This window comes from Nipponia nippon, unplaced genomic scaffold (genome assembly GCF_047370975.1).
Source record: "Nipponia nippon isolate SJK-2023a ecotype South Korea unplaced genomic scaffold, ASM4737097v1 scaffold_1, whole genome shotgun sequence".
Lineage (NCBI taxonomy): Eukaryota > Metazoa > Chordata > Aves > Pelecaniformes > Threskiornithidae > Nipponia > Nipponia nippon.
In genome coordinates this window covers 40569616-40594884 of record NW_028262290.1, presented here as the reverse complement: position 1 = coordinate 40594884, position 25269 = coordinate 40569616, and the positions used below count along the sequence as shown (strand labels likewise).

At 39.9% G+C, this 25269-nt stretch overlaps 1 protein-coding gene across 4 annotated transcripts in view; it reads left to right on the top strand.

The window, feature by feature from the left end:
* CHD7 (chromodomain helicase DNA binding protein 7) overlaps nucleotides 1-25269 on the top strand; it is a 145752-nt gene that overhangs the window by 23865 nt on the left and 96618 nt on the right. The window lies entirely within an intron of this gene.

Sequence of the window (25269 nt, the reverse complement as noted above, 5' to 3'; positions counted from 1 at the left end):
AATCGGTGAAAAAATGACATTGCAAATAAAATAAGGTGCTGCTTAGTGACTCCTGTAACACTGTACTCTTGCTGCTCTCCAGAGAGAGAAACGGGCAGTTTACACTGTGTGGCTCAGCAGAGGAACGAACACCTTACAAAAAATGAGGGGTTCTGACTGTAGCTCCTGCTGAAGCCACCTGCCAGCCTGAGGTGACTCTCTCAGTGTAGCAGGACCGCGGCATGAGAAACTACCCGCTTTCTGAAGAGCCCTGGCTATTTTGTGAAGTTATTTGTGTTAAACTGCCTGCGGTGTGACAGAAAGGGGCTGCTTAGCAGGTGTAAGAGCAGAATCTCATGCTTTCCTTCTGTTTTTCTCAAGATTTGGGCAATTTTATATGCCTTAGTGGAAAGTAAACACTTTCCATAGTTATTAAAAAAAAGAAGTGCAGCATCTAGATGTCTCTCTGCAGGTTTTACTTCTAAAAAGTTCCCTTTCAGGAGCTACAGAGGGTGGTGGGAGGAGCAGGAGAGGGGACTTACAAGTCCTATCTCAAGGCACTGAGGATATTGCAAGCTGCTTTTGGTGAAAACTGTGTGAGGAGTGGTGGCCCTGACTAGCGTTGTGTGTGTTCAGAGTGAATACTGTAGTCACTAAAAGCAGCTTGTTTACATTAGGAATTGTATGTGCTAGCTCTAATGGGCTTTAGGAAGCCCAAAGCACAGCTGTAAAACATCTGTCTCTGGGACCAGATCTTGTCTGCCTGATGAATTTTTGTCCTGCATTTCATGTTCAGATTTAAAAAAGAAATAAAACTTTTCTTTTTTTTTAATAGAAAAGTTCTTAGCCTTCCTTCTTGAAGACTGGTTTACACTTGAAAGGCTATCGTGCTGTTGTCCTGAACGCAGAACTTAAAATAGTGACTCAGTATTAACTCCACTTCCTCTTTAATCCGACCATCTTGCTTGGTGTATGACCTTCTAACACCTTAATTTAAAGGCTGCTTATTCCAGTGGATTAAATTTGGAGGTGTCTGGAGTGGTGGGCATCGCTGCAGGAAGAGCTTAAGAGGAACTGAGAAACAGTATTGCCTCCAAAAAAAAAAAGAAAAAAAAAAAAGCGGGGGGGGAAATTTCCCACTCGCTGATGCTGGCTGTTGCTGATGTATGGTCTGTGCAGTAGCACGAGGCTTGCTGAAAGGTCAGGAGGAGTTTTGAGCACATGGTTCTGCTGTACCGTAAGAAAAAGTATGTTCATTTTCCAGGGAGTGAATTTGATGCTCTTTGTCTCAATTACGCATGGAAGTGACAGAATGCAAAATATCTGTTCAGTGCATGCATCTTCGAGTGTTTGGATGGTTTTTCTTCTTTTCAAGGTTAGTGGCCTGAGCAGCTGGTCGGAAGCCAGGAACCCGAGTGCTGCTCCAAACTGGTATACCAGGTTCATAATGATGTATTTTGAGGTCTGCCATATTGGGATTTGTAGTAGTTGCTGTTCACCTAGCAGCTCTCAATCAGATGATCTCGGTTCTTTACCAAGTGTTAATTTTGCCTTGCTACTGCTCTCGTGAAGTAGATAAATGCTATCCTTAGAAGCAGAGTTGGTCTGATATTTAGCACTTAAAAAAAAATCCATTTTAAGTGTTTAGAGTCTGTGTCTAAATAGCCTGCTATTTTTCAGAATTTATGTCTTCTTCCTTTAAATATTTTTCTCAGGAGTAAATTCTAAATAATTATATTTTGTGTATTGAGTTTGGGCACTATAAGCTTCCCCCTACAGAGTTTCCTGAATAAGCTCTGCCAAATGGTCTGTGATTATTTTATGTAGAGCTTAGGTTTAGGAGTAGAAAGAGTTTAGGTAGTATACTTTCTATTCTATGCTATGTTATTAGCCATTTTGACTCACATTTTCTGTGAGGTTTTTCTTCCATCTCAAGTCAAGTATTTAACTTGACTAAACTAAACTACAACTGAACAATCTCTTTGAAGAACTGCGTGGTTCCAAGCACAGGTATGTAATTTGTTGGGTGTGATCTGGGGGGTTATGGTGAGTTTTACTGTACTGTGAAAACTTTGATCATTACAAGTCCTTGAAAATAAACCATTGGCTTGTGCTGCCTTGCGTCTTGACGGAGGTTTAGCAGAAGGCCTGTTCTGCCCTGGGCATACGCTGCTGTCTTCAGGCTTGGGCTGTGCTCAGCGTGGAGTGGCAGCAGCACCTTTCTTGTGTTGGAGGAAGCAGGAGTAGGCTGGAAGGTGCAAAGAGGCAGAGTTCTTTCATGGCTTACAACAGAAATTGCTGTGTCTTCTGTATTTGTCAAGGTAAAAATTCGTACCCCTAATTCAGGAGATGGGCATGGTCCCCACTTTACAGGTAACAGAGAGGGTTTGTTTTCAGCAGCTAAGACGTTGCACAATGACTTGTGGATTGGAGCTGAGGATTGAATTCAGTCTTCCAGTAATTCCTTTAAGTGCTTAACCTAAATATGTTGTAGTTATTTTAAGTACCTTTTTATAACAGTAGTAAAGCTTCAGGCCAGTGCTTTGAGCTGATATTATCGCTTACAACTGCTGTTTAAATCAGAAAAAGTATGAATATTTTAATTTTTTCACCACTTAATGTTGTTTTTAATTCTTTCTCCTTCAGACATGAAAAAATGTTTTTAATACAAGTTCAGTATTCCTAAAATTGCAGTGTGTAACGCAACTTTGTTTTGGGTTATTCCCAAACTGAACTTAAAAACCACTGCAGGTACTGAGTAGCATCCAGAGAAGTACTGCTTGTGCTGCAGTATTTAGTATTGCTAGCGTTTCTGTTACTACCCTTATCCACCTTTTTTTTTTTTTTTTTACTCCCTCAAGGGGTTAAAACCAGATCATAAAGTCTCTTTGAATTTTTTTGTTGTTGGAATAGGATAATCTTTTATACAGGAATGGTAAAATTTCAGCAGTCTGATACTACTTTGGGTGTCCTTGTCTCATTGATGCTGTGGTCCTCTCAAATGTTGTAATCTCACTTGCATTCTTGAAGTACTGATAACATGGACTGAAATACAGTTTCTTTATGAAAGGAAGGTGAAATGATATACTGGAAATTGTGTATTACCAAAGTAGCATATTTGTCAAGAGCTATTAAAACCACGTTACCAATATGATCCTGCTTTTTTAGTACCAGAGAATAGCTCTGCCAGTTGAGACCAGAAGTCTGTCTCATCCAGAATCCTATTTCACAGTGCCCGTGGTGGAGGCTATCCAGAAGCAGAGCAAGCCCCTTAGCCTCTGCAACTCTGCAGCTCAGAATTACCTCGGAAAAAGTGATAGGTAACACTTAATGAATTTTTCTTGCATTAATTCATCTAGTCTTTTCTTGGTCTGTGTAAACTCTTGGCTTCCATTGGGACTGTGGCAATGAGTTCTGCAGCTTAAGTACACATTGTATGAAGAACTGCTTCCTTTTATTTGTTTTATTTTGAACCTACCACCTGCTAGTTTTGTTTGATGTTCTCTAGTTTCCTTGTTAAAAAGAAAAAGGGAACAATAGTTCACTACTTACCTGCTCCATGCCACTCCTGATTTCGTAGACTCTCTTATTCTCTCCCTGGTTGCCCCTTCTCAAGGCTGGAGATTCTGAAGGGTGTTCAAATGCCTGTCACCCCCCTTTGGTCCTTCAGTAATTTTACTCTTGAAGTGGAGGTGGGCAGAGCAAACACTGGCACTGCAGCAAGATACGGGGACCTCATAGACTTGTGCATCTCATCTCTCGTACAATTCTGTGTTTGTTTGGGTTTGGTTTTTTTTCTTGAATATGCTTAGCATTCTGTTTACTCTTCTGACAAGTCTTGTCTTCCTAGATCTATTTATTTTGTCTTCCTAGATCTATTTATTCTAGCTCTCAAATCTCTTTCTTGACAATGAGGTAATCGGTTCAGAGCTCAGTAAAATGTATGTAAACCAGACGGATTGTATTTTCTCAGGTGCATTGCCTTCTATTTACCTACGCTGAATCTCATCTGCATTTTATTACACCTTCACTGGGTACGATGAAGGTCTGCTGCTTCCTGCATAGTTGATTTTCATTTTTAGCGAAAGGAACTTGTTAATATTATCGGCAAACTCACTTCAAGGCTCACCACCTGTTTCTAGATCTTTTATGTGCATGCTAAACAACACAGGTCTGGAAAAGAGTCAGGTGATGTTTTCTAACATTTCTTTCCTGTTCTGAACCGGTTTCTTATCCACGTGAAGACCTTCCCTCTTTTGCTGTTCTAGTTTAGTTTCTTTAGGAACCGTTGGTGGAGGACCTTTGTTCAGCAGCTGGCATGTGCTTTGGTTGTCAGGTTAGCTCAGACTTCGACCATTTATCAATTGTTCCAAAGACTTCTGATGTATTAGTAAGAGAGGACTTTTCTATGGGAAAGCATCGATGTCACTTTTGTAGTCTGTACTTAGCTAGGTGCCCATGAACATTGTTTCTTGTATCTTCTACTTATTTCTGCCACCTTATTTCTTATATCTACCACCTTTCAAAACTGATGCACCATTGACACGAAAGCAGGGTGTGACACCAAGATGCTATGTGGTATAGTGGATAGATAGGCTGTTTTTTCCTTCAGCTTTTCAGAACTCTTGGGTGAATACCATCTCGCTTTGGTAACTTGCTACCATTTGCTTTGGCTAGACCAAAACTACCTCTGAGGCTTTATGTGATGAAAAAGATGAAAGCCTCCCTTAGCTTCTCCAATGACTGTAGAGGCAAAAAACTTAAATTTTTGTTTATTTTCTTGGAGTATTTCTTTCATATCTTGGTTATATGTTAGCCCAGTGGATTCTCTAGCAGGCTTCATGTACCTGGTGTTTGTGAAAGGACCTTTTATTACTTTGCCCCTTTATGAACATACCTTTTGTTTGCAATTTTACTTGCTAGTTCTTTTTTTCGGATTTATTCCCTTCTTGATGAAAAATGTTCTTACTGATAGACTCCCCAGCTTGTGGTTTAACTGTGATGATTTTTTTTTTTTTCCTCGGGTCTCTGCACTTTCAGTGTAGTATTTTTTGTCTGTTGTCTGCAAATGTTTTGCCCGAGTGTCTCATTTTGTTTCTCTTACCAAGCTTCCTCATTTTCATGCAGTTTTCTCTTTGAAAGTAAGCACTCCAATAATGCATTTTTGTTGCTGTTGCTTTTTTAGGAATGCTAAGCTTAGATATATTTAATGGATTTCATTAGCAGTAGCTGTGAGTCATGGTATAGTCAAGTCAAATATGACATGGACAAATCTGAATGTAATATAATTTGCTGGATGTTGAAATAGTCCATAATCTAGTTAAAATGCAGCAGTGTTGCCCTGTGTGCTTCACCATAACTTTGGAGAAAGTCATTTGATAAATATGGTTTATATGCTTTCGTAGCCTGTTTTCTTCTTGCCAGCAAACCAGTCACCTTACCAAGTTGTACAAGTGGCATGGAAATTTATTTTGAATGCCACTGCCTTATTTAAGAGTGAGACAAAGTGTGTGACTGTGTCCTTCAGTCATAATTCCCCATCAATTGAAAATTAAAGCATTTGTTCAAATATACGGAATAAAACAGTATTACAATCAAGCTGTAATTATCATGGGAACCATAACTTTGACTTTTCTTTTTCTTGGCTTCCTCTGTGAAAAACCGTGCTGTAGTATATTATTTAATTGTTTAGTACTGAGGTCTCTCTGTTTTATCATAGTATGTGACATGCTACAGTACCACTCTGTATAAAAACCTTTGGTGCGTGAAGCAGTGGTGGAACAGTAAGAGTTTATTCATGCCTTCGTGTATAGATACGCGAGTACCATATTTAGAAAAAACGTTTGCACAAATAATAACCACTTCGTACTCTTTTTTTTTTGAGAATTATGTTGCTTTGCTTAGCTGAAAAGTACTTGGAAAGCAGTAAGTCTGTAAATCTAAAGTTAGAGGCATTAACTGTTACTTCTGTGTTTAATTTGATAATTTCTGTTAGAGAAGAGGCTATCCTGAAAGTTACTTAGACTTCCAGAGTAGTCCGTAATACACATTCATGCAGTACTTCAGCATAAGCAAATGAATTTTGGAGTTTTACACTTCAGTAATGGAAAAAATGTTTTCCGTATAAAGATGGTGAAATATTTGAGACCCCATAGTCATGAAAGTAGGCGAACTGATTTTATGAAGAAGGAGCAGTTGCATTTTCAAAACGGGTGCTCTGAAAGGTGGCAAGGATGAGTTCATAACACTTAGAAATAAATAGAATTTAAGAGAGATCTTACAAAATTATTTCGTTTTTTTCATACCAAGAATGCAGGTGTCATGCAAGGTTTGTGCCTATTCCAATTGTTGAGGAGTCACGGTTGTGCTTTGATAAGTTAATTTTTAAACTTTCTCATGAAACCTACTTCAGCTTCTAGACAGCATGCCATACATACAAGATAAGCTCATCAGTTGTTTTTGTTTTCTTCTTAAAATAAGTTAAATAGCAATCAATGTGCTTACACATAAATTTGTTGAGGGTAACAGGGAAAGAAACTACATGGAAGTGTAGAGTTTTGCTTTAAGAAAGAACTTAAAGGAATTTTAGGATGGGGTCGTTTCTTAGTTCAAATAATACTAGCAAAGCGCCTAGAAGAAGGTGGAGGGGTGGTTTTCTGTCTGCAAAGTAAAGGTTGGTAACAAAATTTGAAGTAACAAGGGGTTGAAACTAATCCAGCCTAGACATAATCAAAAGCAGCGTGTTGTGAGATGGTAAATTCTCTTAGGTGGTCTTTAATGAGGGGTGCTCTTGCCATTTTGTGTATCTCTTCCTGAGCTAATTCATTTTGAACTTCTCCTAAGTAACTTATGAAGAATAGAGGGGAAATCTGGTATTTGTTTAAAAGCTGTGTAGTTGTTGTGCATTAGTACGACATATCTCTGCTATTGGAAGATCACAAGCTGTCAGTCTTAGTGCCCAAGTTTAAATGGAATAGGGGCTTTTATAGGCTGATTTATTAGAATACATTGCTTATAGGCTTGTTTAAAAGTGTCACTAGCAAATTTGACATGAAAAAATGGCATGAAGACAGTTGCAGAAGATTTCGTCATGGTCTATGAATAGCTGATAAACAAAATGAGGTGCTGTAATGCTGTTGTTTCCTCCCTTAACCTCCTTGTCCCCCATCCCCCCCACGCACGCGGGATTTTGAAAGTGGCATTGGGAGGGGGAAGTAGGTCTTCATCTAGTAGCATGAAGAAAGCTATGGATTATAGGTATCTGCTCCTGTTTCTGTGATCCTTGTCAAAGGCATATATCACTTTTGTTCCCCCCATCCCCCAGCAATAAGGCAGTATCTTTCGGGGCTGGCAACAGGCTTTTAAAAGGCTGTGCTCCATCAAGTACATTCTTAACAAAGACCTCTAAGTAGCCGCGTGCTGCACCACAAATGACAATTGCTCCTTAAATTGTAACTTTGAATTGCTGAAAATCAAGACAACTGTGTATTAGGTTTCTTTATTTTAAAATATGTCAGAAGCTCAGTGTTTTAAGTCTGAAATACGCAAAAGGTATCAAACTAAAAGGCAGGACAGCCTTTCTGCAGGCCAAATAAGTCTTTCAGATAAGTTTGGTGATGATGATTTAATGGCCTGGTTAGTATTATCTTATTTTTAATCAAAAAGGCATGTGTGTTGATGAGTGGTATGAAATGAAATCATGTGCTTTGGGTTCCACGTCCCTGTTTTAGAGGAATTATGGAGCAGTTATGCATTAGCAGAATAGACTCGTAACGTAGGGTTTGTTGTAGGATAAAATCAAAACTGACTCTTTGACAATAAGTTGTCAGTTTTCCTTGCTTGCTTTTTCAAAGGGTTGGATACATACTTGTTCCTTCTGGTCTACCCTGAAGTGTAACAGGGCGGTAGGGCTCATCCTGAGTTAACTACAACAGCAACCTCTTGGAAATTCTATGTGGAAGGTACTTAAAAATGTTCATAAAGACGGACCATTCTGCTGTGGTTCTGATGCCTCCTTTTCCCCTGTACGATTATTGATCTGAATCAGACAGACATATGTGATTGGAGCATGAGTTGATTTACATTTGCCCATCACTCAGCCTCATTTTCTTATTAATGAGATAAATAAGGATAAGTGGAAGGAAATAAATTATTTATTTCTGTTTAAGCACAGTTTTTGTGTGGTTAAGAATGATGCTTTTTCTTTCCTCTCTTCCCCTTTTACCCTTCTATGTCTACAAAAGAAACAGTCAAACTACCAGTTACATGTTTTTAGCTGGAGGATCGGAAGAATAATCCAGGCATTTAATGTATCAGGTATAAAAGGAAGATGCTTATCTGAATATTCAGGTAGATACTACTGTAATACAAAGAAGATGTAAATTTGGAGTAACTTCTGAAAAGCACACAACTGCAAGGAAAATAAAGCAACAAACCAGTATGGCCAATTCTTGCTTTTTTTGAGTGGGCAAGCAAGTTGGGGCCTTAAGGTGAAGGGTCTGGATAGTTTCAGAAGATGGGGATGCAATTCAAGACAGTACTCTTAGTCACCTGTCTTGGAAGGAAAAATACAACTTCTGTGTTTAAATGGATGCATATTTAGAATTGGTAACACTGTTGACACCAATGTTACAAACACTTAGCGGTTTTGTAGACTGAAGTCCCCATCCATCATCTCTAGCCTTTCCCAAAAATCAGAGAGATCTGAATTCTGTTAGCATACTCTGTCTTGTGATAAGCCTGATTGTATCTAGCTGTTCTTCTGGTCATGGACCATCATTGACCTTATGTGATTACAAAGCTGTTGTGCATTAACTGTTGGAATCCATAATGCGTTTAAATACATGCACAACTGGCATTTGCTGTGTTAACAACTCCAAACATTATATTGGGTTTCCTTATGTCTTGTAATTTCTCTCTAAAATCTTTGTGAAATGAGTAACTTGGATCTTCTGTGTAATTAACAGCATCCATAAAAGTGATCTGTGAAGGAAAGATCATTGTTTTCTTTGGAGATAAACAAAATCTAAATTCATATCTGTTGTGCATCTTAGTCCAAGTCAAGGTTTATATAACACGAAATGTCATTCACTGGAATTAAACTGATTTCATACTGAGGCTTCTGTTTTAAGATACAGGTATTTTCAACAGTGGAAGGTTAAAAATGGTAGCTTGAAATATGTTCCTGTTATCTTGAAAAATGTCTTGAGTCAGCGGCTAAGTCAAGTTCTGGTTTTGAAACCTGATAGATCCCAGCCTCTGGTATTCCTTCAAATAAAACTGTCTTTTGCTCGGAGATTGAACATTTGGAGTTAGTCATAGATGTGAGCTTTGTGAAGTTGCGAAATGAGGTTCGGGTTATAGAGCCAGAAATCACTCTTTTTAGAAGTTTAATTTGTTCGTTCAAGAGATTTGGCATAGTGAAGGGTAGAAACCTGTTCTCCAGAATGGCATTCACTTCCCCTGTATCCATGTATATATTTCATTTTTTGTTGGCTAGCTAACTGACCGCAGCAAAGTGATTATGTGAGGTAAAGCAGAAAAATTACAAAAGAAAAATTGTCCCCTTGCACTGATTTTTGTATATTAATTGCAGGTTATTCTTCATTTTTGACCCTCAAAATCCACATTTCCTACTAGAGAACGAATAACTCTCTTTGGCAGATAAAATCTCTTTCTCTGGTCTGTAATAAATATAGCCTGTGATGTCAATATTTGCTGTAAGCTTTAGAATTGGATTTTTGTCAGTCTAGAAATTTTCATTTTCTTCTTGTACTATTTGTTGAGTATAATTATGATTCAGTTGATGATCACTGCATAATTGCACTTGATAGACTGCGTGGATCCACTGTGTGTAACTTTAGGTAAAAGATCACCTATATAATGATGCTGAATGATAAAGCCACCAATAATTTATTTTCCTTCAGCAACAGCATTGCAATTCTGTAAAATCACAGTTGGTATCCCTTTAAAAACACTTCTAAATTGTTGGAGAAGCATCCTATGTGATAGCTCTTGTACTCAATGAGTTCTTAGATGTTTCTGAAAGATTTATAGTGAAGTCCAAAGCATTTCAAGGCCAAGTATAGCAGTCTTGTCAGATACAGCTTTACAGCCTAGTGACTTATAATGAGAGTAGAATGTAATTAGAAATTGTCCGTGTCTTTACTGAGTACTGATGAAAACTATGGCTCAAAGGTTAATTCAAATAATAATTAATATTGGTTTCTGTCAGAACAGGGTGGTAATGAAATCTTTGTCATCCGATGACTCTGATTTTAAGAAGTGGGTGCATAAGAAACAGAGGCTACAGTTTACCTTTTCTGATTATATTCAGTTATCCTACAATCAGCATGATAGCTTGATAAAGCATAATTTGAGGGCAATTTAAACATACTCAGAAATATTACAACCTACAGTGAAAATCATCTAATGTTGCATCTGTTTAAGGAGATAGATTCATAGCTAGATTGCTGAAGTAGATGGGTTTACTACAAATGATCCCTAAGGACTGCATAAGAATTTTTTTTTGTTGTTGTTAATAACTGAGCAATACCATGTGTTTGTGGAAAGTATTCTTAATAAGATTTGCTAGCATGAGAAATGTGGGATGTTACATAGATGTTTGTTTAAATTGGACTAGTTTCAAGGAAAGCGATAGACCAGGTTTTGCTGGCAACCAAAACAAATTCTGTTCGTTTCTTTTCCGGAGTTGAAATTTTCTATTGGAAAAAAATAAATGCTGTTAGCTTTTGCTTCAGCTAAACCCATAATTTTTCAGTTGCAAGTAGTCAGTGAGCTACTAGACCTGTTATTTTGAGAGACATTTCATGAATACTTTGCTGTCTTCTGTTTTTTCTGTGTCTGCTCTGATCCTGTTCTTAAAATCTGCCTACCGAAAAGCTTCTCCAGAAAGTTATAGCTATAGCGTGGTTTTATGGGTCCAAATAGTTCTGCATAACATGCCTTTCTCAAACCTCTCCTTTCTATTCTACCTGCTGGTCTTAAATGCTACTGGACTGCCTCCCACAATTTTAAACTTGCTCTAATTTTAAGGCTGTTTCCTCTATTGCCGAAAAGGAAACTTAAATGCCTCTAAATTAGATCTGACAAAGATCAGGTATTTTCATTCTTACACTTGTGAAAGTGATCACAAGACTCTTCTTTTTTTTTTTTTTTTTTTTTTTTTTTTTTTTTCCCACTCATCTGGATAATGCTTTCCATACAAACTGCTTCAATTCTTGGGAAGCAAAGAGAGTCCGCAGTCAAGATCGAAAAATGAGCAATGAGTTACATGGAGGGGCAGGAGTTGAGAAAGGGGGTGTGCGTGTGTGTGTTTGAGGGGTGTTTTAAAACTGTTGAGATGAGAGATATGAAGCATTATGTTGATTTCTCAGAGCTATTCCTGCTATTCTTGCTTCTTTCTTCATACGTTTTCTCAAAAGCTTGGATGAGAGGGTCTGTGCTATGCTGAAATTTCCACTAGATGAGGTGGAGGAAAAAAAAAAAAGCCTAAATTTTAATGGTAGCACTAGGGAAAAGCTCACTGTGCAAGTTAGATGCTTAAATTTTCTCTCCCTTATTTTGTTGTAAGCAAAGAAACACTGGCTTGGGAAGTGAGCTGCATTTAAGAGTCTTACAGAGATGTCTGAAGCTACAGGGTTTGAAAACTCCAGTGAACAAACTTGATCAGGAAATAGAGACTTTTTATCTAAAATGAAATCTGCATACAAATTTTCAAAAGCTAACAAAAGAAAAATCTAAAGGATGGCTGAAGTCTTTCTTAGTGCATGTTTATGCTTAATGATTCAGTTCTTTAAGAGAATCCATTGCCTGTAGAGTTGGTCCAGCTTCTGTAGAAGGTCCGCTGTAGTGGTAGCGGGAAAAAACCTTTCTAAATTTGAAACACTGTGAGATTTACTGAAATATAAACTCCCAATACAAAAATGCTCCACTTGTAGCAAGACCTAAATGTGCCAGAATTTGTGCGAGTACTCAAAGGTGTCAGAGTACAAATGTGAATAGATACAAAAGTAAAGGGAGGTGCTTTGTTGAACATCCTACAAACATTTTTTGTTTCTGTATATTCCTTCAAACAGCAATTTGAACCACGCTTTCGGCCTTTCTCCCAGTCCCTTTCCATGACAGGTCTACGTATTGATATGGAGGTATCAATTAAGACTACCCTTATTTAACTAAAGATGCATGCAGTGGTGTAAATACGCCATCTCCAAATAGCAATGAGACTACATGGTGGGGGGGCAGGGGGAAGGGAAAGGGAGGGTGGTCATTTCAGTTCATCTTTTTTAATAGTGTAAGTGGCAAGGTTGCTCGGGTTAGGTCTACTTGAGATGTGCCGTAGACTGTCCTGTAGCTTGCTTTCTCCAACCGCTTGGAATTCTTTGGGAAGGGAATCTTCCAGAGGATTGTATCTGTGCTGTGGAATAAACGGTTGTCGTGTGAAACTGATGTGAGCCTTAGTTTTACTCTGCCTCCACTAAAATACACTTTTAGGGTAGTTTGTGCAGGATCAGCACAGAGGAGTACAAAGAGGGAGCTTTTCAGTACAAAGGCTGCCTGTTTGGCCTGCCCAAACCACCGTGAATGTGTTTAAAGGGGACTTTTATTACCATGGAAACTCTCAGACAGGAAGGAATTTGTCCTGCCATATCTAGAAAATAGTCTGTAGTGGTCAGCTCTTGGAACAAAAGTGTTTCAAATAGTGGGATATATTTAAAAATTCTTGGGGTGAATATGTTTTTTAAAAAAATAAGATGTAAACCCCAATCTTATGCTAATGGACTTTTAGTACGGGGATTTAGGGAAGACTGTAAGACAAGTACAATGTAGGCAGGGGAAGCGTTACGAGAAATCTAAGAAAGTTTTACCTCTCTGTCCAGAAGGCTTCCTAAGCGTTCGGTGGATGTAGATGAAATATTCTGCCTTTAAGTAGTGTGCTTATCCATCACAGCCGTTCATTGAGGGACTGTGCGTGTGCTTGGCTTGAACTGCTGGAGGCAGTCCTCCGAGCACCATGGATTAATTGCTTTTGGAATGTCTTAACTAAAACCTGTTCTTTGACTCTCTTGACAAATATCCTTAGTATTCACAAATGGCCTTTATTTTCCTAAATCACACTGAGAGATAACACGTCTTGTCTAAAAGAAATTCTAATGCTAGATCCCAGAGTATTTGCACATCCTTCACTGGAGTTGGACATTGGTATGAAATAACTCCAAGTCACCAGTCTTCCCTTCCAGCCAGGAGGAGTAGCTAGCGCTAACTGCAAGATTTTCCATGCTTTGTTTAGTGTTTGGTGTTGATTTGATTGTGTGTTTGATCGGTTAGATGTAAAATATTTTTTCACGTATTTGATGAAATTAAACTCCCTTTTTTTTTTTCTTTTTTTTCCCTCTGGAAGTCATACCAGCAGACACTGTTTTCTCATGTTCTTTCTATACAGCAAATGCCTGGCTTGTTTTAATGCTGTGCTTTCCAGGTTAAGTTGTTGAACCACCTGGCCGTGGCCTGAAGGCAGTTTGAATGAGTGGTATAGTAATAAGCTGATCCAATGGGTTGTGCGGCTTGAGATCGGCCGTACCACTCTTGCTTCTTCCCTTGTGCTGTCATTGCTGTTCAGCTGCCCCTGTGGTGACGATCTTCTGGTGGCAGCTAATGGTTAGATCAGCTTGCCTCTAGTGTCAGGCTGCACCCGAACGTTTTCTTGAGATGTTTGGGGTAAGCAGTAGAACGAAAACATCTTGTTTGTGGTTAGGAACAGGAATAACTAAGGAGGAAATATTGTCATGAAAACTTTCCGCTGCCCTGTCAATTTTGCACTTTCTCACAGCTGCTGCAAATCAATGTTCAAAGTCTAATGCTACATGGCAGGCCAGGTAAAGAACAGTTTTATATATATGTATAATGGAGTATTTCTGTGTGCCTTTTACGAGCATTGAATGACCTTGTTTGCATTATCTGGGTTAACACTGTAATCTGCTGCTCTCGTACAAGGACTTCGGTCTTACACATCGATCAGTTTAGTTTCTTGTCTCCCGACTTGAGGAGCCAAAAGGATTGCAGAAGGTAGTTCCAACCAGGATTAAAAGAAACAAACAAGAAAGAAACCCCACCCAGTTCTTCTTGTTTATAAAACTATCTCTGCTTAATGGCTCTGTTTCCCTCATAGAGCTTGGTCCGTTTCCCTCATCTGGGCACTGGGGGTAGGCTGCCGTCCAAACTGTGCCAGCGGATGGGCATCTTAATCACGGACAGTCATTTGTCTTTCCAAAAGTGTAGAAACCCCTGTTAGATGTATTTCCCTAATAGTTAACTAAGTTGAGAAAGGAAATACTGCTGACATCATGTATGACTTAATATGGTTATTAACTGCGCAGGTGTTGTAAAGCTGTGAATCTAAACTGTAGTGGAATAATTGTACCATATGTCAGGGTTTTTTCCTTCAATTTTTATTCTTCCTCATTTACCATGTTTGTTTTTTCCTTTTCAGAAAATGTATTTCTGTGCCACTTTGGTTCTGTAATACCTCTTATTTAAAAAAAAAAGAAGGGGGGTGGAAAAAGAAGCATCCCTCAAACCTTGATTAGTTTTGATCTTAATTCATCCACTGTTTCCTTACTCGTTTCTCCAGTGTGCGCGTGTAGTTTTTGTCTCCTTCCTCACCCTTCCAGTTGTAGGCTTTCTTGAGCCGGCAGTTCTTCATCTGCTGTGCTTTTTGTGAAGAAGGCAAATGCCCAGCTTGCTCTTTTCTGCTACCCCCCGCTCCCTTGAGGAGCTCGCACCCAGCGCTTGCAGGTCCATGTTGCACGGCTCAGTGTTGCTCTCCTGATGGGAAGTCTGGGAAGCACTAAATCATCTGCCCATGTACTGCTTCCTTCAACTTTCTCCCCAGCAGATCCGCAGCCTGCATTTGCAGTACGGCGTGATGGCTGCAGGCAGCTTTAAAGCTCGGGAGCAGGAATGGGCTTTCTGCCCCCACCCCACCCCCTCACCCCACGCCCGCACAGACATTTCCCTGCTCTCCAGCTGCTCTGGTTTCCATCTGTTACAGGGCCTTCTGGTGCGACTGTTTCCTCATCTGCTGAGCCAAGTAAAATGTTGAAGGACCAGACACTGCGCTGACCCAGGGAATTAAGGGGTTGTGGTTTTGGAGAAAATGGCTTGCATGCTTATTTTCCTTTCCTCTCAGAAACTTGGCATGCAACACATGCATGTCTAATATCTTGAAAAACTTCATTAGGTGCATTTTCATTTCTTTGTAGCAAACGTGTTTACTCATCTTAGTTGTGTATGTGAGGTTGTAGGCCTATCCTACACAGTGGCTGCCTCCCGTCCTGGGAGGAGCGCTGTGCTTCAGTCTCTGATTGGGCTCAGAAATGTACAGCGATGCTAAATGTTAACTTGCAGCAGACAGTGGGAGAAATAGCTGAAGCCTAATTTGTGAAGACAAAAATATGCAACTAGTAAGAAGTAACAGGGAGCCAAGGGAGGTGTTAAGAAACTTTGGAGCGGCCATTGCTCTCTTGGCCCAGGAGCTGGGGAACTTCACCCCGCAAGGTGTCTTCTCTTTTGGCGGGCAGATGCCTGCTGCCCATCTTCAGGCTGCTATTTTAGGCTGCTCTTGTCTTTAGCACTTCCATCCTGCAGTCGCTTAGATTATCCCTTTCACAGATTGCTGGGCTGTTGCTCTCTCTTGAGTGGATACCGATAAGTTACCGACAGCAGCAGAGACGGTGGCAAATGCAGGCCTGCAACTGAGAAGCATTCCTGTAAAGTAACACAGGTGAAGAACAAAACACCCGTTTTATGCGTGCAGAATTGTAACCACTTCTGACTTGCCGGTACACAGAAGCCCTGCAAAACTTCATTAACTATCCCTGCCGAAGTACGTAAAATTGTGAGCGCGGTCCCTTGCTAGTCGAGTTGTTCTAGTAAGTGAGTAGCTTCCCTTTTTCTGACTATTGCATCGTCTTCCTTTTGGAAGTATTTGTTCTTGGCTTTTAAAATCTGTTTAGACACTGTCAAATTGGTTTGGATTTCAAAATTATGTGTGTAATGAGAAATGTACCTAGCACCCACTTTTGTAATTGAACAAAGCTTTTATTTCCAGAACCTGACTGCTGCTCAGCGTGTGGGAGAAGCGTGCTCTGACAACTTGGGCTGTTTTTTGAGGACTTCTGTGATCTCATTGAAGGGTTTTAATATTAATTCATCACTAGTGTTACGGTTGTGTTTTGATGATAGTCACTTAGGAGATGGGTGTTAGGCAACCAGTTGAAAATTACTGTAAAGTGATTTTTTTTTTTAAGTGGTTCATACGTTCAACTTGAAATCCCAGAGCACATTAAAAGTGCTAATGCTCGTTCTCCTGAAAGCAAGGTTTCTATGTATTTCTCAAATTAGCCCCCCTCTGCCCCCAGATCCCAGCTAATATGGTATATGTAACTTAACCACTGATTTCTACCTGGGGATCATGCATTTATTAGCTTGATGTTGGCAGAAATTGATAATGGTGAAATAAAATATTATAGAGTTTCTGATAGGAGCAATTGTTTGCCTTTTGGGAGGATAGATGTATTGCATTATCAGAGATGTAATATACTTCTGTATGGTCTTCTATGCAAATGCATGGCTGTCAGTGCAGCTGCCACACATTGTTCTGCGCAGAGTGAGAAGAGAAGCTCCATGCCCATGAGATGTGTTGCCTTCTTGAAAAACATGGAGTGAATGAAACAGTGACTGAGAAGGCGAGGACTCGGTGAAACAAGAATGTTTTTATTGATAGATAACAGTTGTGTGACTCAGCATCTCAGCTGTGTGCTCAGTCATGAGCAACTACCATGCTGTAAATAGTCGAGCAGTTTAGCTGGGCCATGAGAATGGGTATGGAGATGTCAGGTAAGGGGCTCTGCAACGTTTTGGAAAGAAGCTTCCCCACCCCATCTTCTGCACTTGGAGCATTACTAGGGAAGATACAAAATCAGGATCAAGGGGAAGCCAGCTTGTGATTTCTGAAGTTAAGGGACAAACAACAGTGGAGTGAGTGTCTACAGATGGTTTAAGGAGTTATTTAGTACGCTAGTCTGTCTAGCTACAAGGCTCTCAGATTAAGTAGCTGCTGTATGGTGCAGCGGAAATGGGAAATTAATTTAAATGACTGAATTGGTAGTTCTCTGGATTTGAATTCAGTCAAAGCATCAGATGCCTAGGTCAAAAAGAAGTAGGGGAAACTGGCTGGACAGCCTCCTGGCTGCAGTGAAATGTGAAGTTTGTGGTAAACACTGAAATCTTCGGTCTAGTTCTCAAAACTGTAAGAAGATCTCAGAGTGTGTTCTGTAGCCCTGTTTCATTTGTATCAGTTACCATAAAAGGTGGTATGTCTTTTGTGAAATAACAGATGGACACTGCTTTTCTAACAAAGTATAAATGATTGGACTATATTGCCGTCATAGGTTTGAAATAGAGGTACTACATAGATTTCTATCTTGCAGATGTTCCTTGCATCACTGCTTTGTTGATGTATACCTCCTCCTTGCTTCTCAAATGAAACTCTGCCTTTAAACTTGCTTTAGTTGGCTTCAGCTCTGGAAAAAAAGGCTTTTATAGTACTGCTGTGGACCTTACCTGTAAATTCACTCCAGCTTTAATGCTGTTACTTCATTCAGTGTTTTAGAAGGTGTGAGCGGAAGATCAGTTTTGTTCTTGTTGTGAAGAAGACATAGGGAATGGGTGCGAGACGTGAAAAATTAACTGTTCATCCTCAGGTAAAGTAATATGTCATGGCCGTATCAATAATCTCAAATTCCCAGATTATCAACAAGGGCTATTTGCGGACCAGGCTGATAGCATGGAGCTGACTCTCCCGGTTTAAATGAACTAAATTGAATTACATGTTTATTGTAGACAGAAAAAGTGATTTAGCCTGTTTCTTAGTAGAGCATCTTGATACTGTGAAAAAATTTAATAATCCCTCCTGCTTACAATCTTGAGATCCCTACAGAATAGGGGAATTTTTCCTTTTAAGCAGACAGATGTTGAAGAAGTGGCTTTGTTGGGTTTTCTTGGTGTATTTTCGTTTGGTTTGGTTTGGTTTTTTTTTTTTTAACCTAACGTTTCAATTACTATTTACTAAAAAGATGATAGATACATAGAAATTCTTGTTGCATGGCATCTTCCATCCTTTCTAAAGAAAATCCATTTTATGCAGAAGTGTCAGGAAGAGTTACTAGATTACGTACACCATTTAGCATTTACTGTTACTAACACCTAACTGCTGCTTCTATAAATGTAGGTGCCTAAAAAATGTAGGTATTGAATAATCAGCAAAATAAGTCTGATGCCATTTATGGTTTTGGATAAGTATAGATATTCTCTTTTTTTGATAAGAGACTATCAGTATTGTGAAGTATGAGACTTAGAATTTGTTCAATAAAACATTCACTTAGCCTGCCCCTAGAAAATTACTTTATAAGTAGCCACAAATCAAACACAAATGCAGCCTTCCCCAGAGGAAAAAAGAAACAAACAAACAAACAAAAATCTTAATTTTAAATAAATATTTCTAGTTTTTGGTAGCAACAGCTTTTGACTAACTTGAGAGTGCAGCCTGTGCTGTAACCCAAGCTTGCTGTGAGAGGCATGGCTGACTAGTGAGGAGTGCCTTTGAAAGGGAAGGTGGCAGCTGACTTACCTGGATGCTCAGAAGCAGGCTGGAACTCCTGACAATCCCGGTGAACAAATCCGGTTGACAGCTGTTGCTATTGCTATGGCCTTGCAGACATCTCTTGATTAAGCTGGTCCCGGTATCTCTTGCTTAATTCTTCTCTCTTGGTTTTTGAGTAATTTGCAGAGCTGTGCAGAATGTGTTGGGTGCTATGGAGATATGAGAGGTGCAGTTGGTGTTAGGTCCTTCTGTTAGCATCCATTACACTGAGAAGTGAGACCTGGGTTTGAGAAAAATCCGAGCCTCCTTAAGAGTTGTTATAAACACCAGGTGGTAGAAGATCAGTCTATCAAGTTAAGTCTTCATGTATTTTAAAGTGGTAAGACACTGAAGTTTCTCAAATGGAATTTTTTTCCCTCAACTCCTTCTTGTCCAAGCTCGGCACGTGGGTATACAGTATCTAAGGGGACCTGATTGTGATGACTGGCTGTTACTGAGGTGAGATGATTCATTGCTTGCTTGGCTTTGAAGCTGCACTCTGAGTTGAGGACATAACGTACTTTTTTGAGGTGATTTTCTCTCTTCTGTTTATTTCAAGAAAAAGTTCAGGGATCACTGTTGTCTGAAAACACAGAGGTACATGGATTTCAGGTGCTGAGCAGGATAGGAAAGGAAGAATCACGATCTTATGTGTTTCAGATTTTTAGATGATGCTTTGTGATCAGATACAGTAACTTAAAAGGTGCTGTAAGAAGTTGGTCAGGAAAGCTCATTGTAGAGGTTTTATCAGTGGCAGCAGGCAGTTCATCATCCCCTTCAAGTACTTCTAAGTACTTTTACTTTCATAATTAGTTTTATGTAGTATATATAATTGGAGGGACAAGGAGCTAGTTTTTATTGCTTTGCAAGCATCATTAATTAAACAGTTACCTGAGCCTCAGCTGTAGGTCCAAATAATATTTGCATATACAGCATAAGCATTTCATCTGCCTCCAACTCCTGTGACTCCTAAATCAATTGAACTCTAGCAGAGCCTCATCCATGCTTTTTTTCTTTTTTTTTTTCTCAGTGCACTGTACTATTTGGTTCAGGTGATGTAAGTCTTTGCTAATTTAGAAAGACAGGCCATCAGGATAGTTTTTGATGTACTAAGGATGCTATAATAATGCTGTTTGCTTAAGTAAAACATAGCGTAGGGGTTCATGCTTTTAGTCTTTTGATGGCTGTTGTATTCTGAATGAGGTTTTTTGCAGAGATAAATTTGGAAATGTTGTTTAGCACTGGAACTTTGAAGTTCTTTGTACCTGTTCTAATTTCTTTCTTTACATAATTCGTAAGCAAAAGAATATGTTTTTAGCCATTGGAGTTTTTTCACCTTTGAGAAGCGGGTTTTTGACCCTTGACAGAATGAAGGTTTTCCTAGTAGTGTTTCTGCAATGCCCTGTAGCATAGATAATACAGTGGCTGTTGTAGGTCTTGTTCTGACAACCAGACTGTGAATAGTAAGTGAAATAGCTCTAAACTTGGCTGGTTACACAAATCCGTATGGTAGCACTCTTCATATAGTACTTGATTAAGAGTCCTGAATTCTGTTGCTCTGGGATGTTTGCTACTTAAGTGTTTTTACTTGTTACTTTTTGAGCCATTTTATCAGTCAGACTTTCATTTTTCCAGGTATTTACAAGGACAAAATAAAGAAATTGCTAGTCCAACAAAGTTTGCAATCTAAACTCTTCCAAAGTTATCAAAATAAATCTTCCTGTTTCTCACAGTTCTAAACCAGTATTCTAATCTTTTAGCCAGCCTGCCTGCCCTCCTTTAATTTCCTTGTTTTTCCTACTTAAAAAAACAAACAAGCAAAAAACCAAAGTACAAAAAAAACCCCACACTAAATTTTAACCTCACAGAAGGTTTCTATTGAGTAGACATAAATTTTTGGTTTTGTTCAGGGGCTGGCAGTGTGGGAATGTATCTTTTTGTTTTGGGGTTTTTTTTGTTTGTTTGTTTAAAAGGACTTGGAAAGGTCTAGTACTCTGTAGATGGTGCAGCAAGATTGATAAGCTTGAAAGGTAAATTTAAATGGAGTGTGAATCATTAGGAACAGCGAAGATAGTGCTTTCTGTTATAAAATTAAGAGATTCTGCTTTAATTCTCTCTGCTTTTTGAGAGAAGGTGGAGTTGCCTACTGTGAAATGGAACCAGTTTCCAAGTTTGTTTTCAGATGAGTAAAAATTTCCTTTCACATCTTATCCATGAATGCAGCACTGCTCTTGTACGTTCATCATCAATCTCTGAAAAGCTTGTGGAGAATTGAAGGTAGCTCAAGAACTTTCCTGTTGGGTGTAAAAGATCTTGTGGTAGATGAATGTCAGCTGCTCCTACTGCTTGCAATAGCTTGAATGACTACGGCTCTATGTACTGGGTCAATAATTATCTTTGACTTACAAACAACTTCCAAGTTCTTCAAAATCGTGATGAGACTGGGAGTGAGATTGCATAGTTCTAAAACTTTAGATGACAGTTTTTTCCCCTGGAAGGCTTTTTTTGTTTGTTTGTTTGAAAATAACTATGTTGGAGTAATTTTAGGAGTGCATATCAATTAAGCAACATGCTTAAAAACACACCAGTTAGTTTTCTTCTTTCTGAAGAAGAAACTGGAGATCCGTTAAAGTTTTGCACAAGAAAATATGGTTCTCTTCTTTTATGAATCTCCTCTGCTTTTATAGAGGAAAAGCATTCTAGGTCAGTCCTGCCTGGAAAGAGAAGTCACACTGCACAGGATGCCTGATGAGGGTTGCACTCATCTGGCAGTCCCCATTCCAATTTATAACTTCTGGCACCATTGCTTATACTGTGTAGGCACCCTTTTTCCATGTCTAAGTGAACTTGAATGCAGCAGTTTGTTTACTTTTAAATACCTTAGTCTTACACACTGGGAGCTGTTGAGAGCTCCAGACTCTTTTCCTTTTGGCATTCTCCATTGCAGAGAACAGCTTGGTATAGTCATTTATGTTGTGGTCTGAATGAGCACTGATGATCACTGTGAGCCAGGCATTATGTTAAAAACAACAACAAAAAAATCAGACTTCATTGGTACATGCAAGAGCCTGCTTCCATTCCATAGGCCAAGAATAAACCACCTTTTTTGGCATATCCTTCTCCAAAAAAAACCATAGGATGATCAAGATGCATATCTTAATTTTGTTAAAACAAACAAACAAAAAACTCAAATAAGTAGTCCAATAAACTGTAGGTGTGGAAGATCTTTTTGGTATCTGTCCTGTATCTCAGCTGTCCCCCATATCCTATGGGATGTTATTGGACCTACTTAATGGTCCAGGCAGTAAATGAAGGTTCCTGAAATCTATTTACTCCATCTACTGTGTTGTGTCCTGTAGTGTACTGCCTTTCTCCACACCCTCCCTCCCCAACGCTTTTTCTTTATGGTGGACTTTACAGTAGTGAAATAATTTAACACTTCCTTTAAATAGTCTATTGCATATGATAAAATACATAATTAATCTGGTACTACAGGTCTTCTTTCTAACAGAAAGTTAAGATTCGTGAAATCCAATAGTATGCGTGATTTCATTTAAAATACTTTATAAAACGTTGATGATGGTGTTTTTTCTGAAAAAGATAATCTGTAATCCTTTCCCGATGTAATATGTTTTGTTTTGTTTTTTTTCCTTTGCTGAAAGGTTCAAGGCAGTGTGTTTAAGTGTATTGGGCAAAAATTATCATCAATACTGGAAGTTGAGTAAAGGCTTAAGTTCAGCTGTGGGATGATTCGTCTTGCCACATGTAAAGAGCGTAAGGGAGAACTACCATTTTGTTCCACAGTCGTGAAATATGTTCTCTTTAGTTCTGTGAAAACTCTGGCTTTTCACTTTGGATGTATAAGGTGTATTTATCTTCACAGAAATGAGTGTGGATATGTGGTTCCTGTACAAGCGCAGACGGTGATCTACCAGTATTTATGAAGAACACATGTACAGGAAAATGACTCTTAAGTACAAGTCATAAATTGAAATGATTATAGAATATGCGTGGACAAATATACCATGTGTGGTATCGGTAGACTGTAATTTCATCAAGTGGTTTTTCAGACTTCATAAACTATGAATGAAACATGATTGTATTGGCCTTGTAACAGGTAAAGTAAAATATAGGGTCTGGCTGTTTTAAAGTGCTCATAATTCTATAGCTGGAAATAGCCTTTTGGGATATGATTAAGTCTTAAAACCTGCCTGTGATTAAAAAAATACATTTCAGTGAAAATCACATGTTCAGAAACCCTGGGAAACGTTTGCGTATCCACCTCATGAATTTTTACAATTCCCAGCTTTCTGCGTGTAAACACTGCGAGCTACTTTCAGTAAAAGGAAGAGAAAAGGCTCCGCTTTACTTGGAGCTTCGTCACCTCTCCGATTTATTTTGTTGTTTACAGCGTTTTTTGTGACTGGGACCGTGCGGGGCTTTGTTTACTTCAGGGGAGGTGACAAACTGGAAAGGCTGGGGCCTGGCGCTGCCGCGCGGAGGTTGCATGAGGCGGCCATGCGCGCCCGGCCCGGCCCGGCCCTGCGCAAAGCCTCCCGCTCGCTGCGGCGACCTCTGCCCTTTTGTATCCTGTGACACTCAGCCCGTCTTTGTGCTCAAGTTTATTCATGATGGATACGTTTCCCTCCCAATCGCATATGCCGGGAGCCCGGCGGAGCGAACAGATAAATTATTTTCAGCTGCAGGCCTGGCAGGCCTGGGCTGGGGGAGGAGGGCGGCGGAGCCGGGAGAGGGGCCTGCTGCAGCGGGGCCCCTCCGCACCGCAGCCAGCCGGACGGGGCGCAGCCTCCCGCTCCCCCTGGAATATGAAAGGGGATGACTCTCGGCCTCTCAGATCCTTTTTAAATGCAAAAGAATGTAGGAAATTGCCAGATCAGTTGGTTAATCAGTGACAACTGCAGTAGGTGCACAAAAAGCACGGCCCTTAACAAGAGTAATCAGTTGCGCGGGGTGTTTTTTCAGCGCCTCAGCGGGTCGCCGCTGGCCCCACCTCTTGAATCCCCGGGCCGGTTTAGTGTCAGCCTTATAAGAGAATGTAATTGCTGGGAGATTTCTTGGTGACTGATGGCAACAATATAAGTCGTCTCCCTGACACCGCCTCCCCCCCCCACCCCGGCCTTGCCTCGGCTTTTTGTTCGCCCGGCCGTGGCACAGCCGCCCATCGGGTCGGCAGCTGGCACCGAGCGCCAGCGCGCAACGCGCCCGGCGACACGGAAAATTATATAGGCTGTACGGGCTGCCCACTGACACCGGAAATTATATAGGCTGTACGGGCTGCGCTTGTAACGTTCAAACCTCATTTAGGGTTACGTTGAACGTGCTACGGTTCCCCTTTGTAGAGTCATTGGCAAGATAACGCCACCATCAAATATTTTTAAAAGTATTCCTGAAATATTTTTGTGACTGTAATTGTTTCTCTTATCTGGGACTATTTTTAGATAAACCTTCTCCTCCTCACATCTTTATTTTAAACTTATGTTGGGAGAGAGGGTGGTCGTATGACCAAAAAAGGCCTCTTAAAATTCCAGGCTACATAACGCTAAAACTGAAGTGTTTCTGGCTTAGGCTTGTCCCCCCTCCTCCCACCTCATATTTGTAATGTACTTAAATGTACAAACCATTTTTTCTGTTCCTCTGGTTACCTCATTAAAAATCTCCAAGTACACACTTCTAATAAATGGCTATAAACTTGCCCCTTTTTCTTCTGGACTAGAAAGAAAAGACATGCTGAGGCTTCTTATTGAACGTTATAGGTGCTGGCTTAAAATTAGCAGCGCCCCATGTTAGGAAATGAGTTTGCAGCCCAACTGGTGCAGCAAATACAGAAGTCAGTTGCAATGGGAGCATATGATGTAACAACGAGGCTCGGTGGGTTTGCGTCAGAGTACTCCTGCGTGATGCTGTTGTAGTCTCGTATCAGAGCTTCTGTGAACTTGAATGACGTAGGATATTGTTTCCAAATGTGTGGCACAAGCTGAACTCTAGCTGGTCATTCCTGCATCAGCTGCTTGACAGCAACAAGCTGCCAAATATTCGAAGGCTGTTGTGCCCTCAGTTGCCTCTGTAAAAGCCAGTTCTTTGCCAAAGTACGTGATGCATTAAGGAAATAAAAAGCAGGCTGGTTTCTACTTAAATATTAGTATGGGAAACTTACAATTTCATGGATTTCTTGCCCTATGTTGAAGGTGTTACTGAATAGCATTCATTGCTTTTAGCTGACTGCACATATGCAAAAACTGTGACTTTTGAGGACGGGCACGTGAGGTTTTCACTCCCCACCCCCTAATTCTTAGTTTAACAACTTGTAAACTTTGCCACAGCAAATTTCTGTAAGGATGTGTTTCCATGAAGAACTGACTGGATTTTGCTCAGATAGATGTGAAATTAAACTTTTCACAAATGCTTATACTGTATTTGCTGACTCTTCCCACTGAGGGGAGAATATTCCTGAAGTGTGTGAGGTCATTCTTTTCATCCTTGCAAGTCCCGTCTGCCTTTCCCGGGGCGGGGGGAACGAGATTCCTGGCATCCTTTGATCTGATACGAAC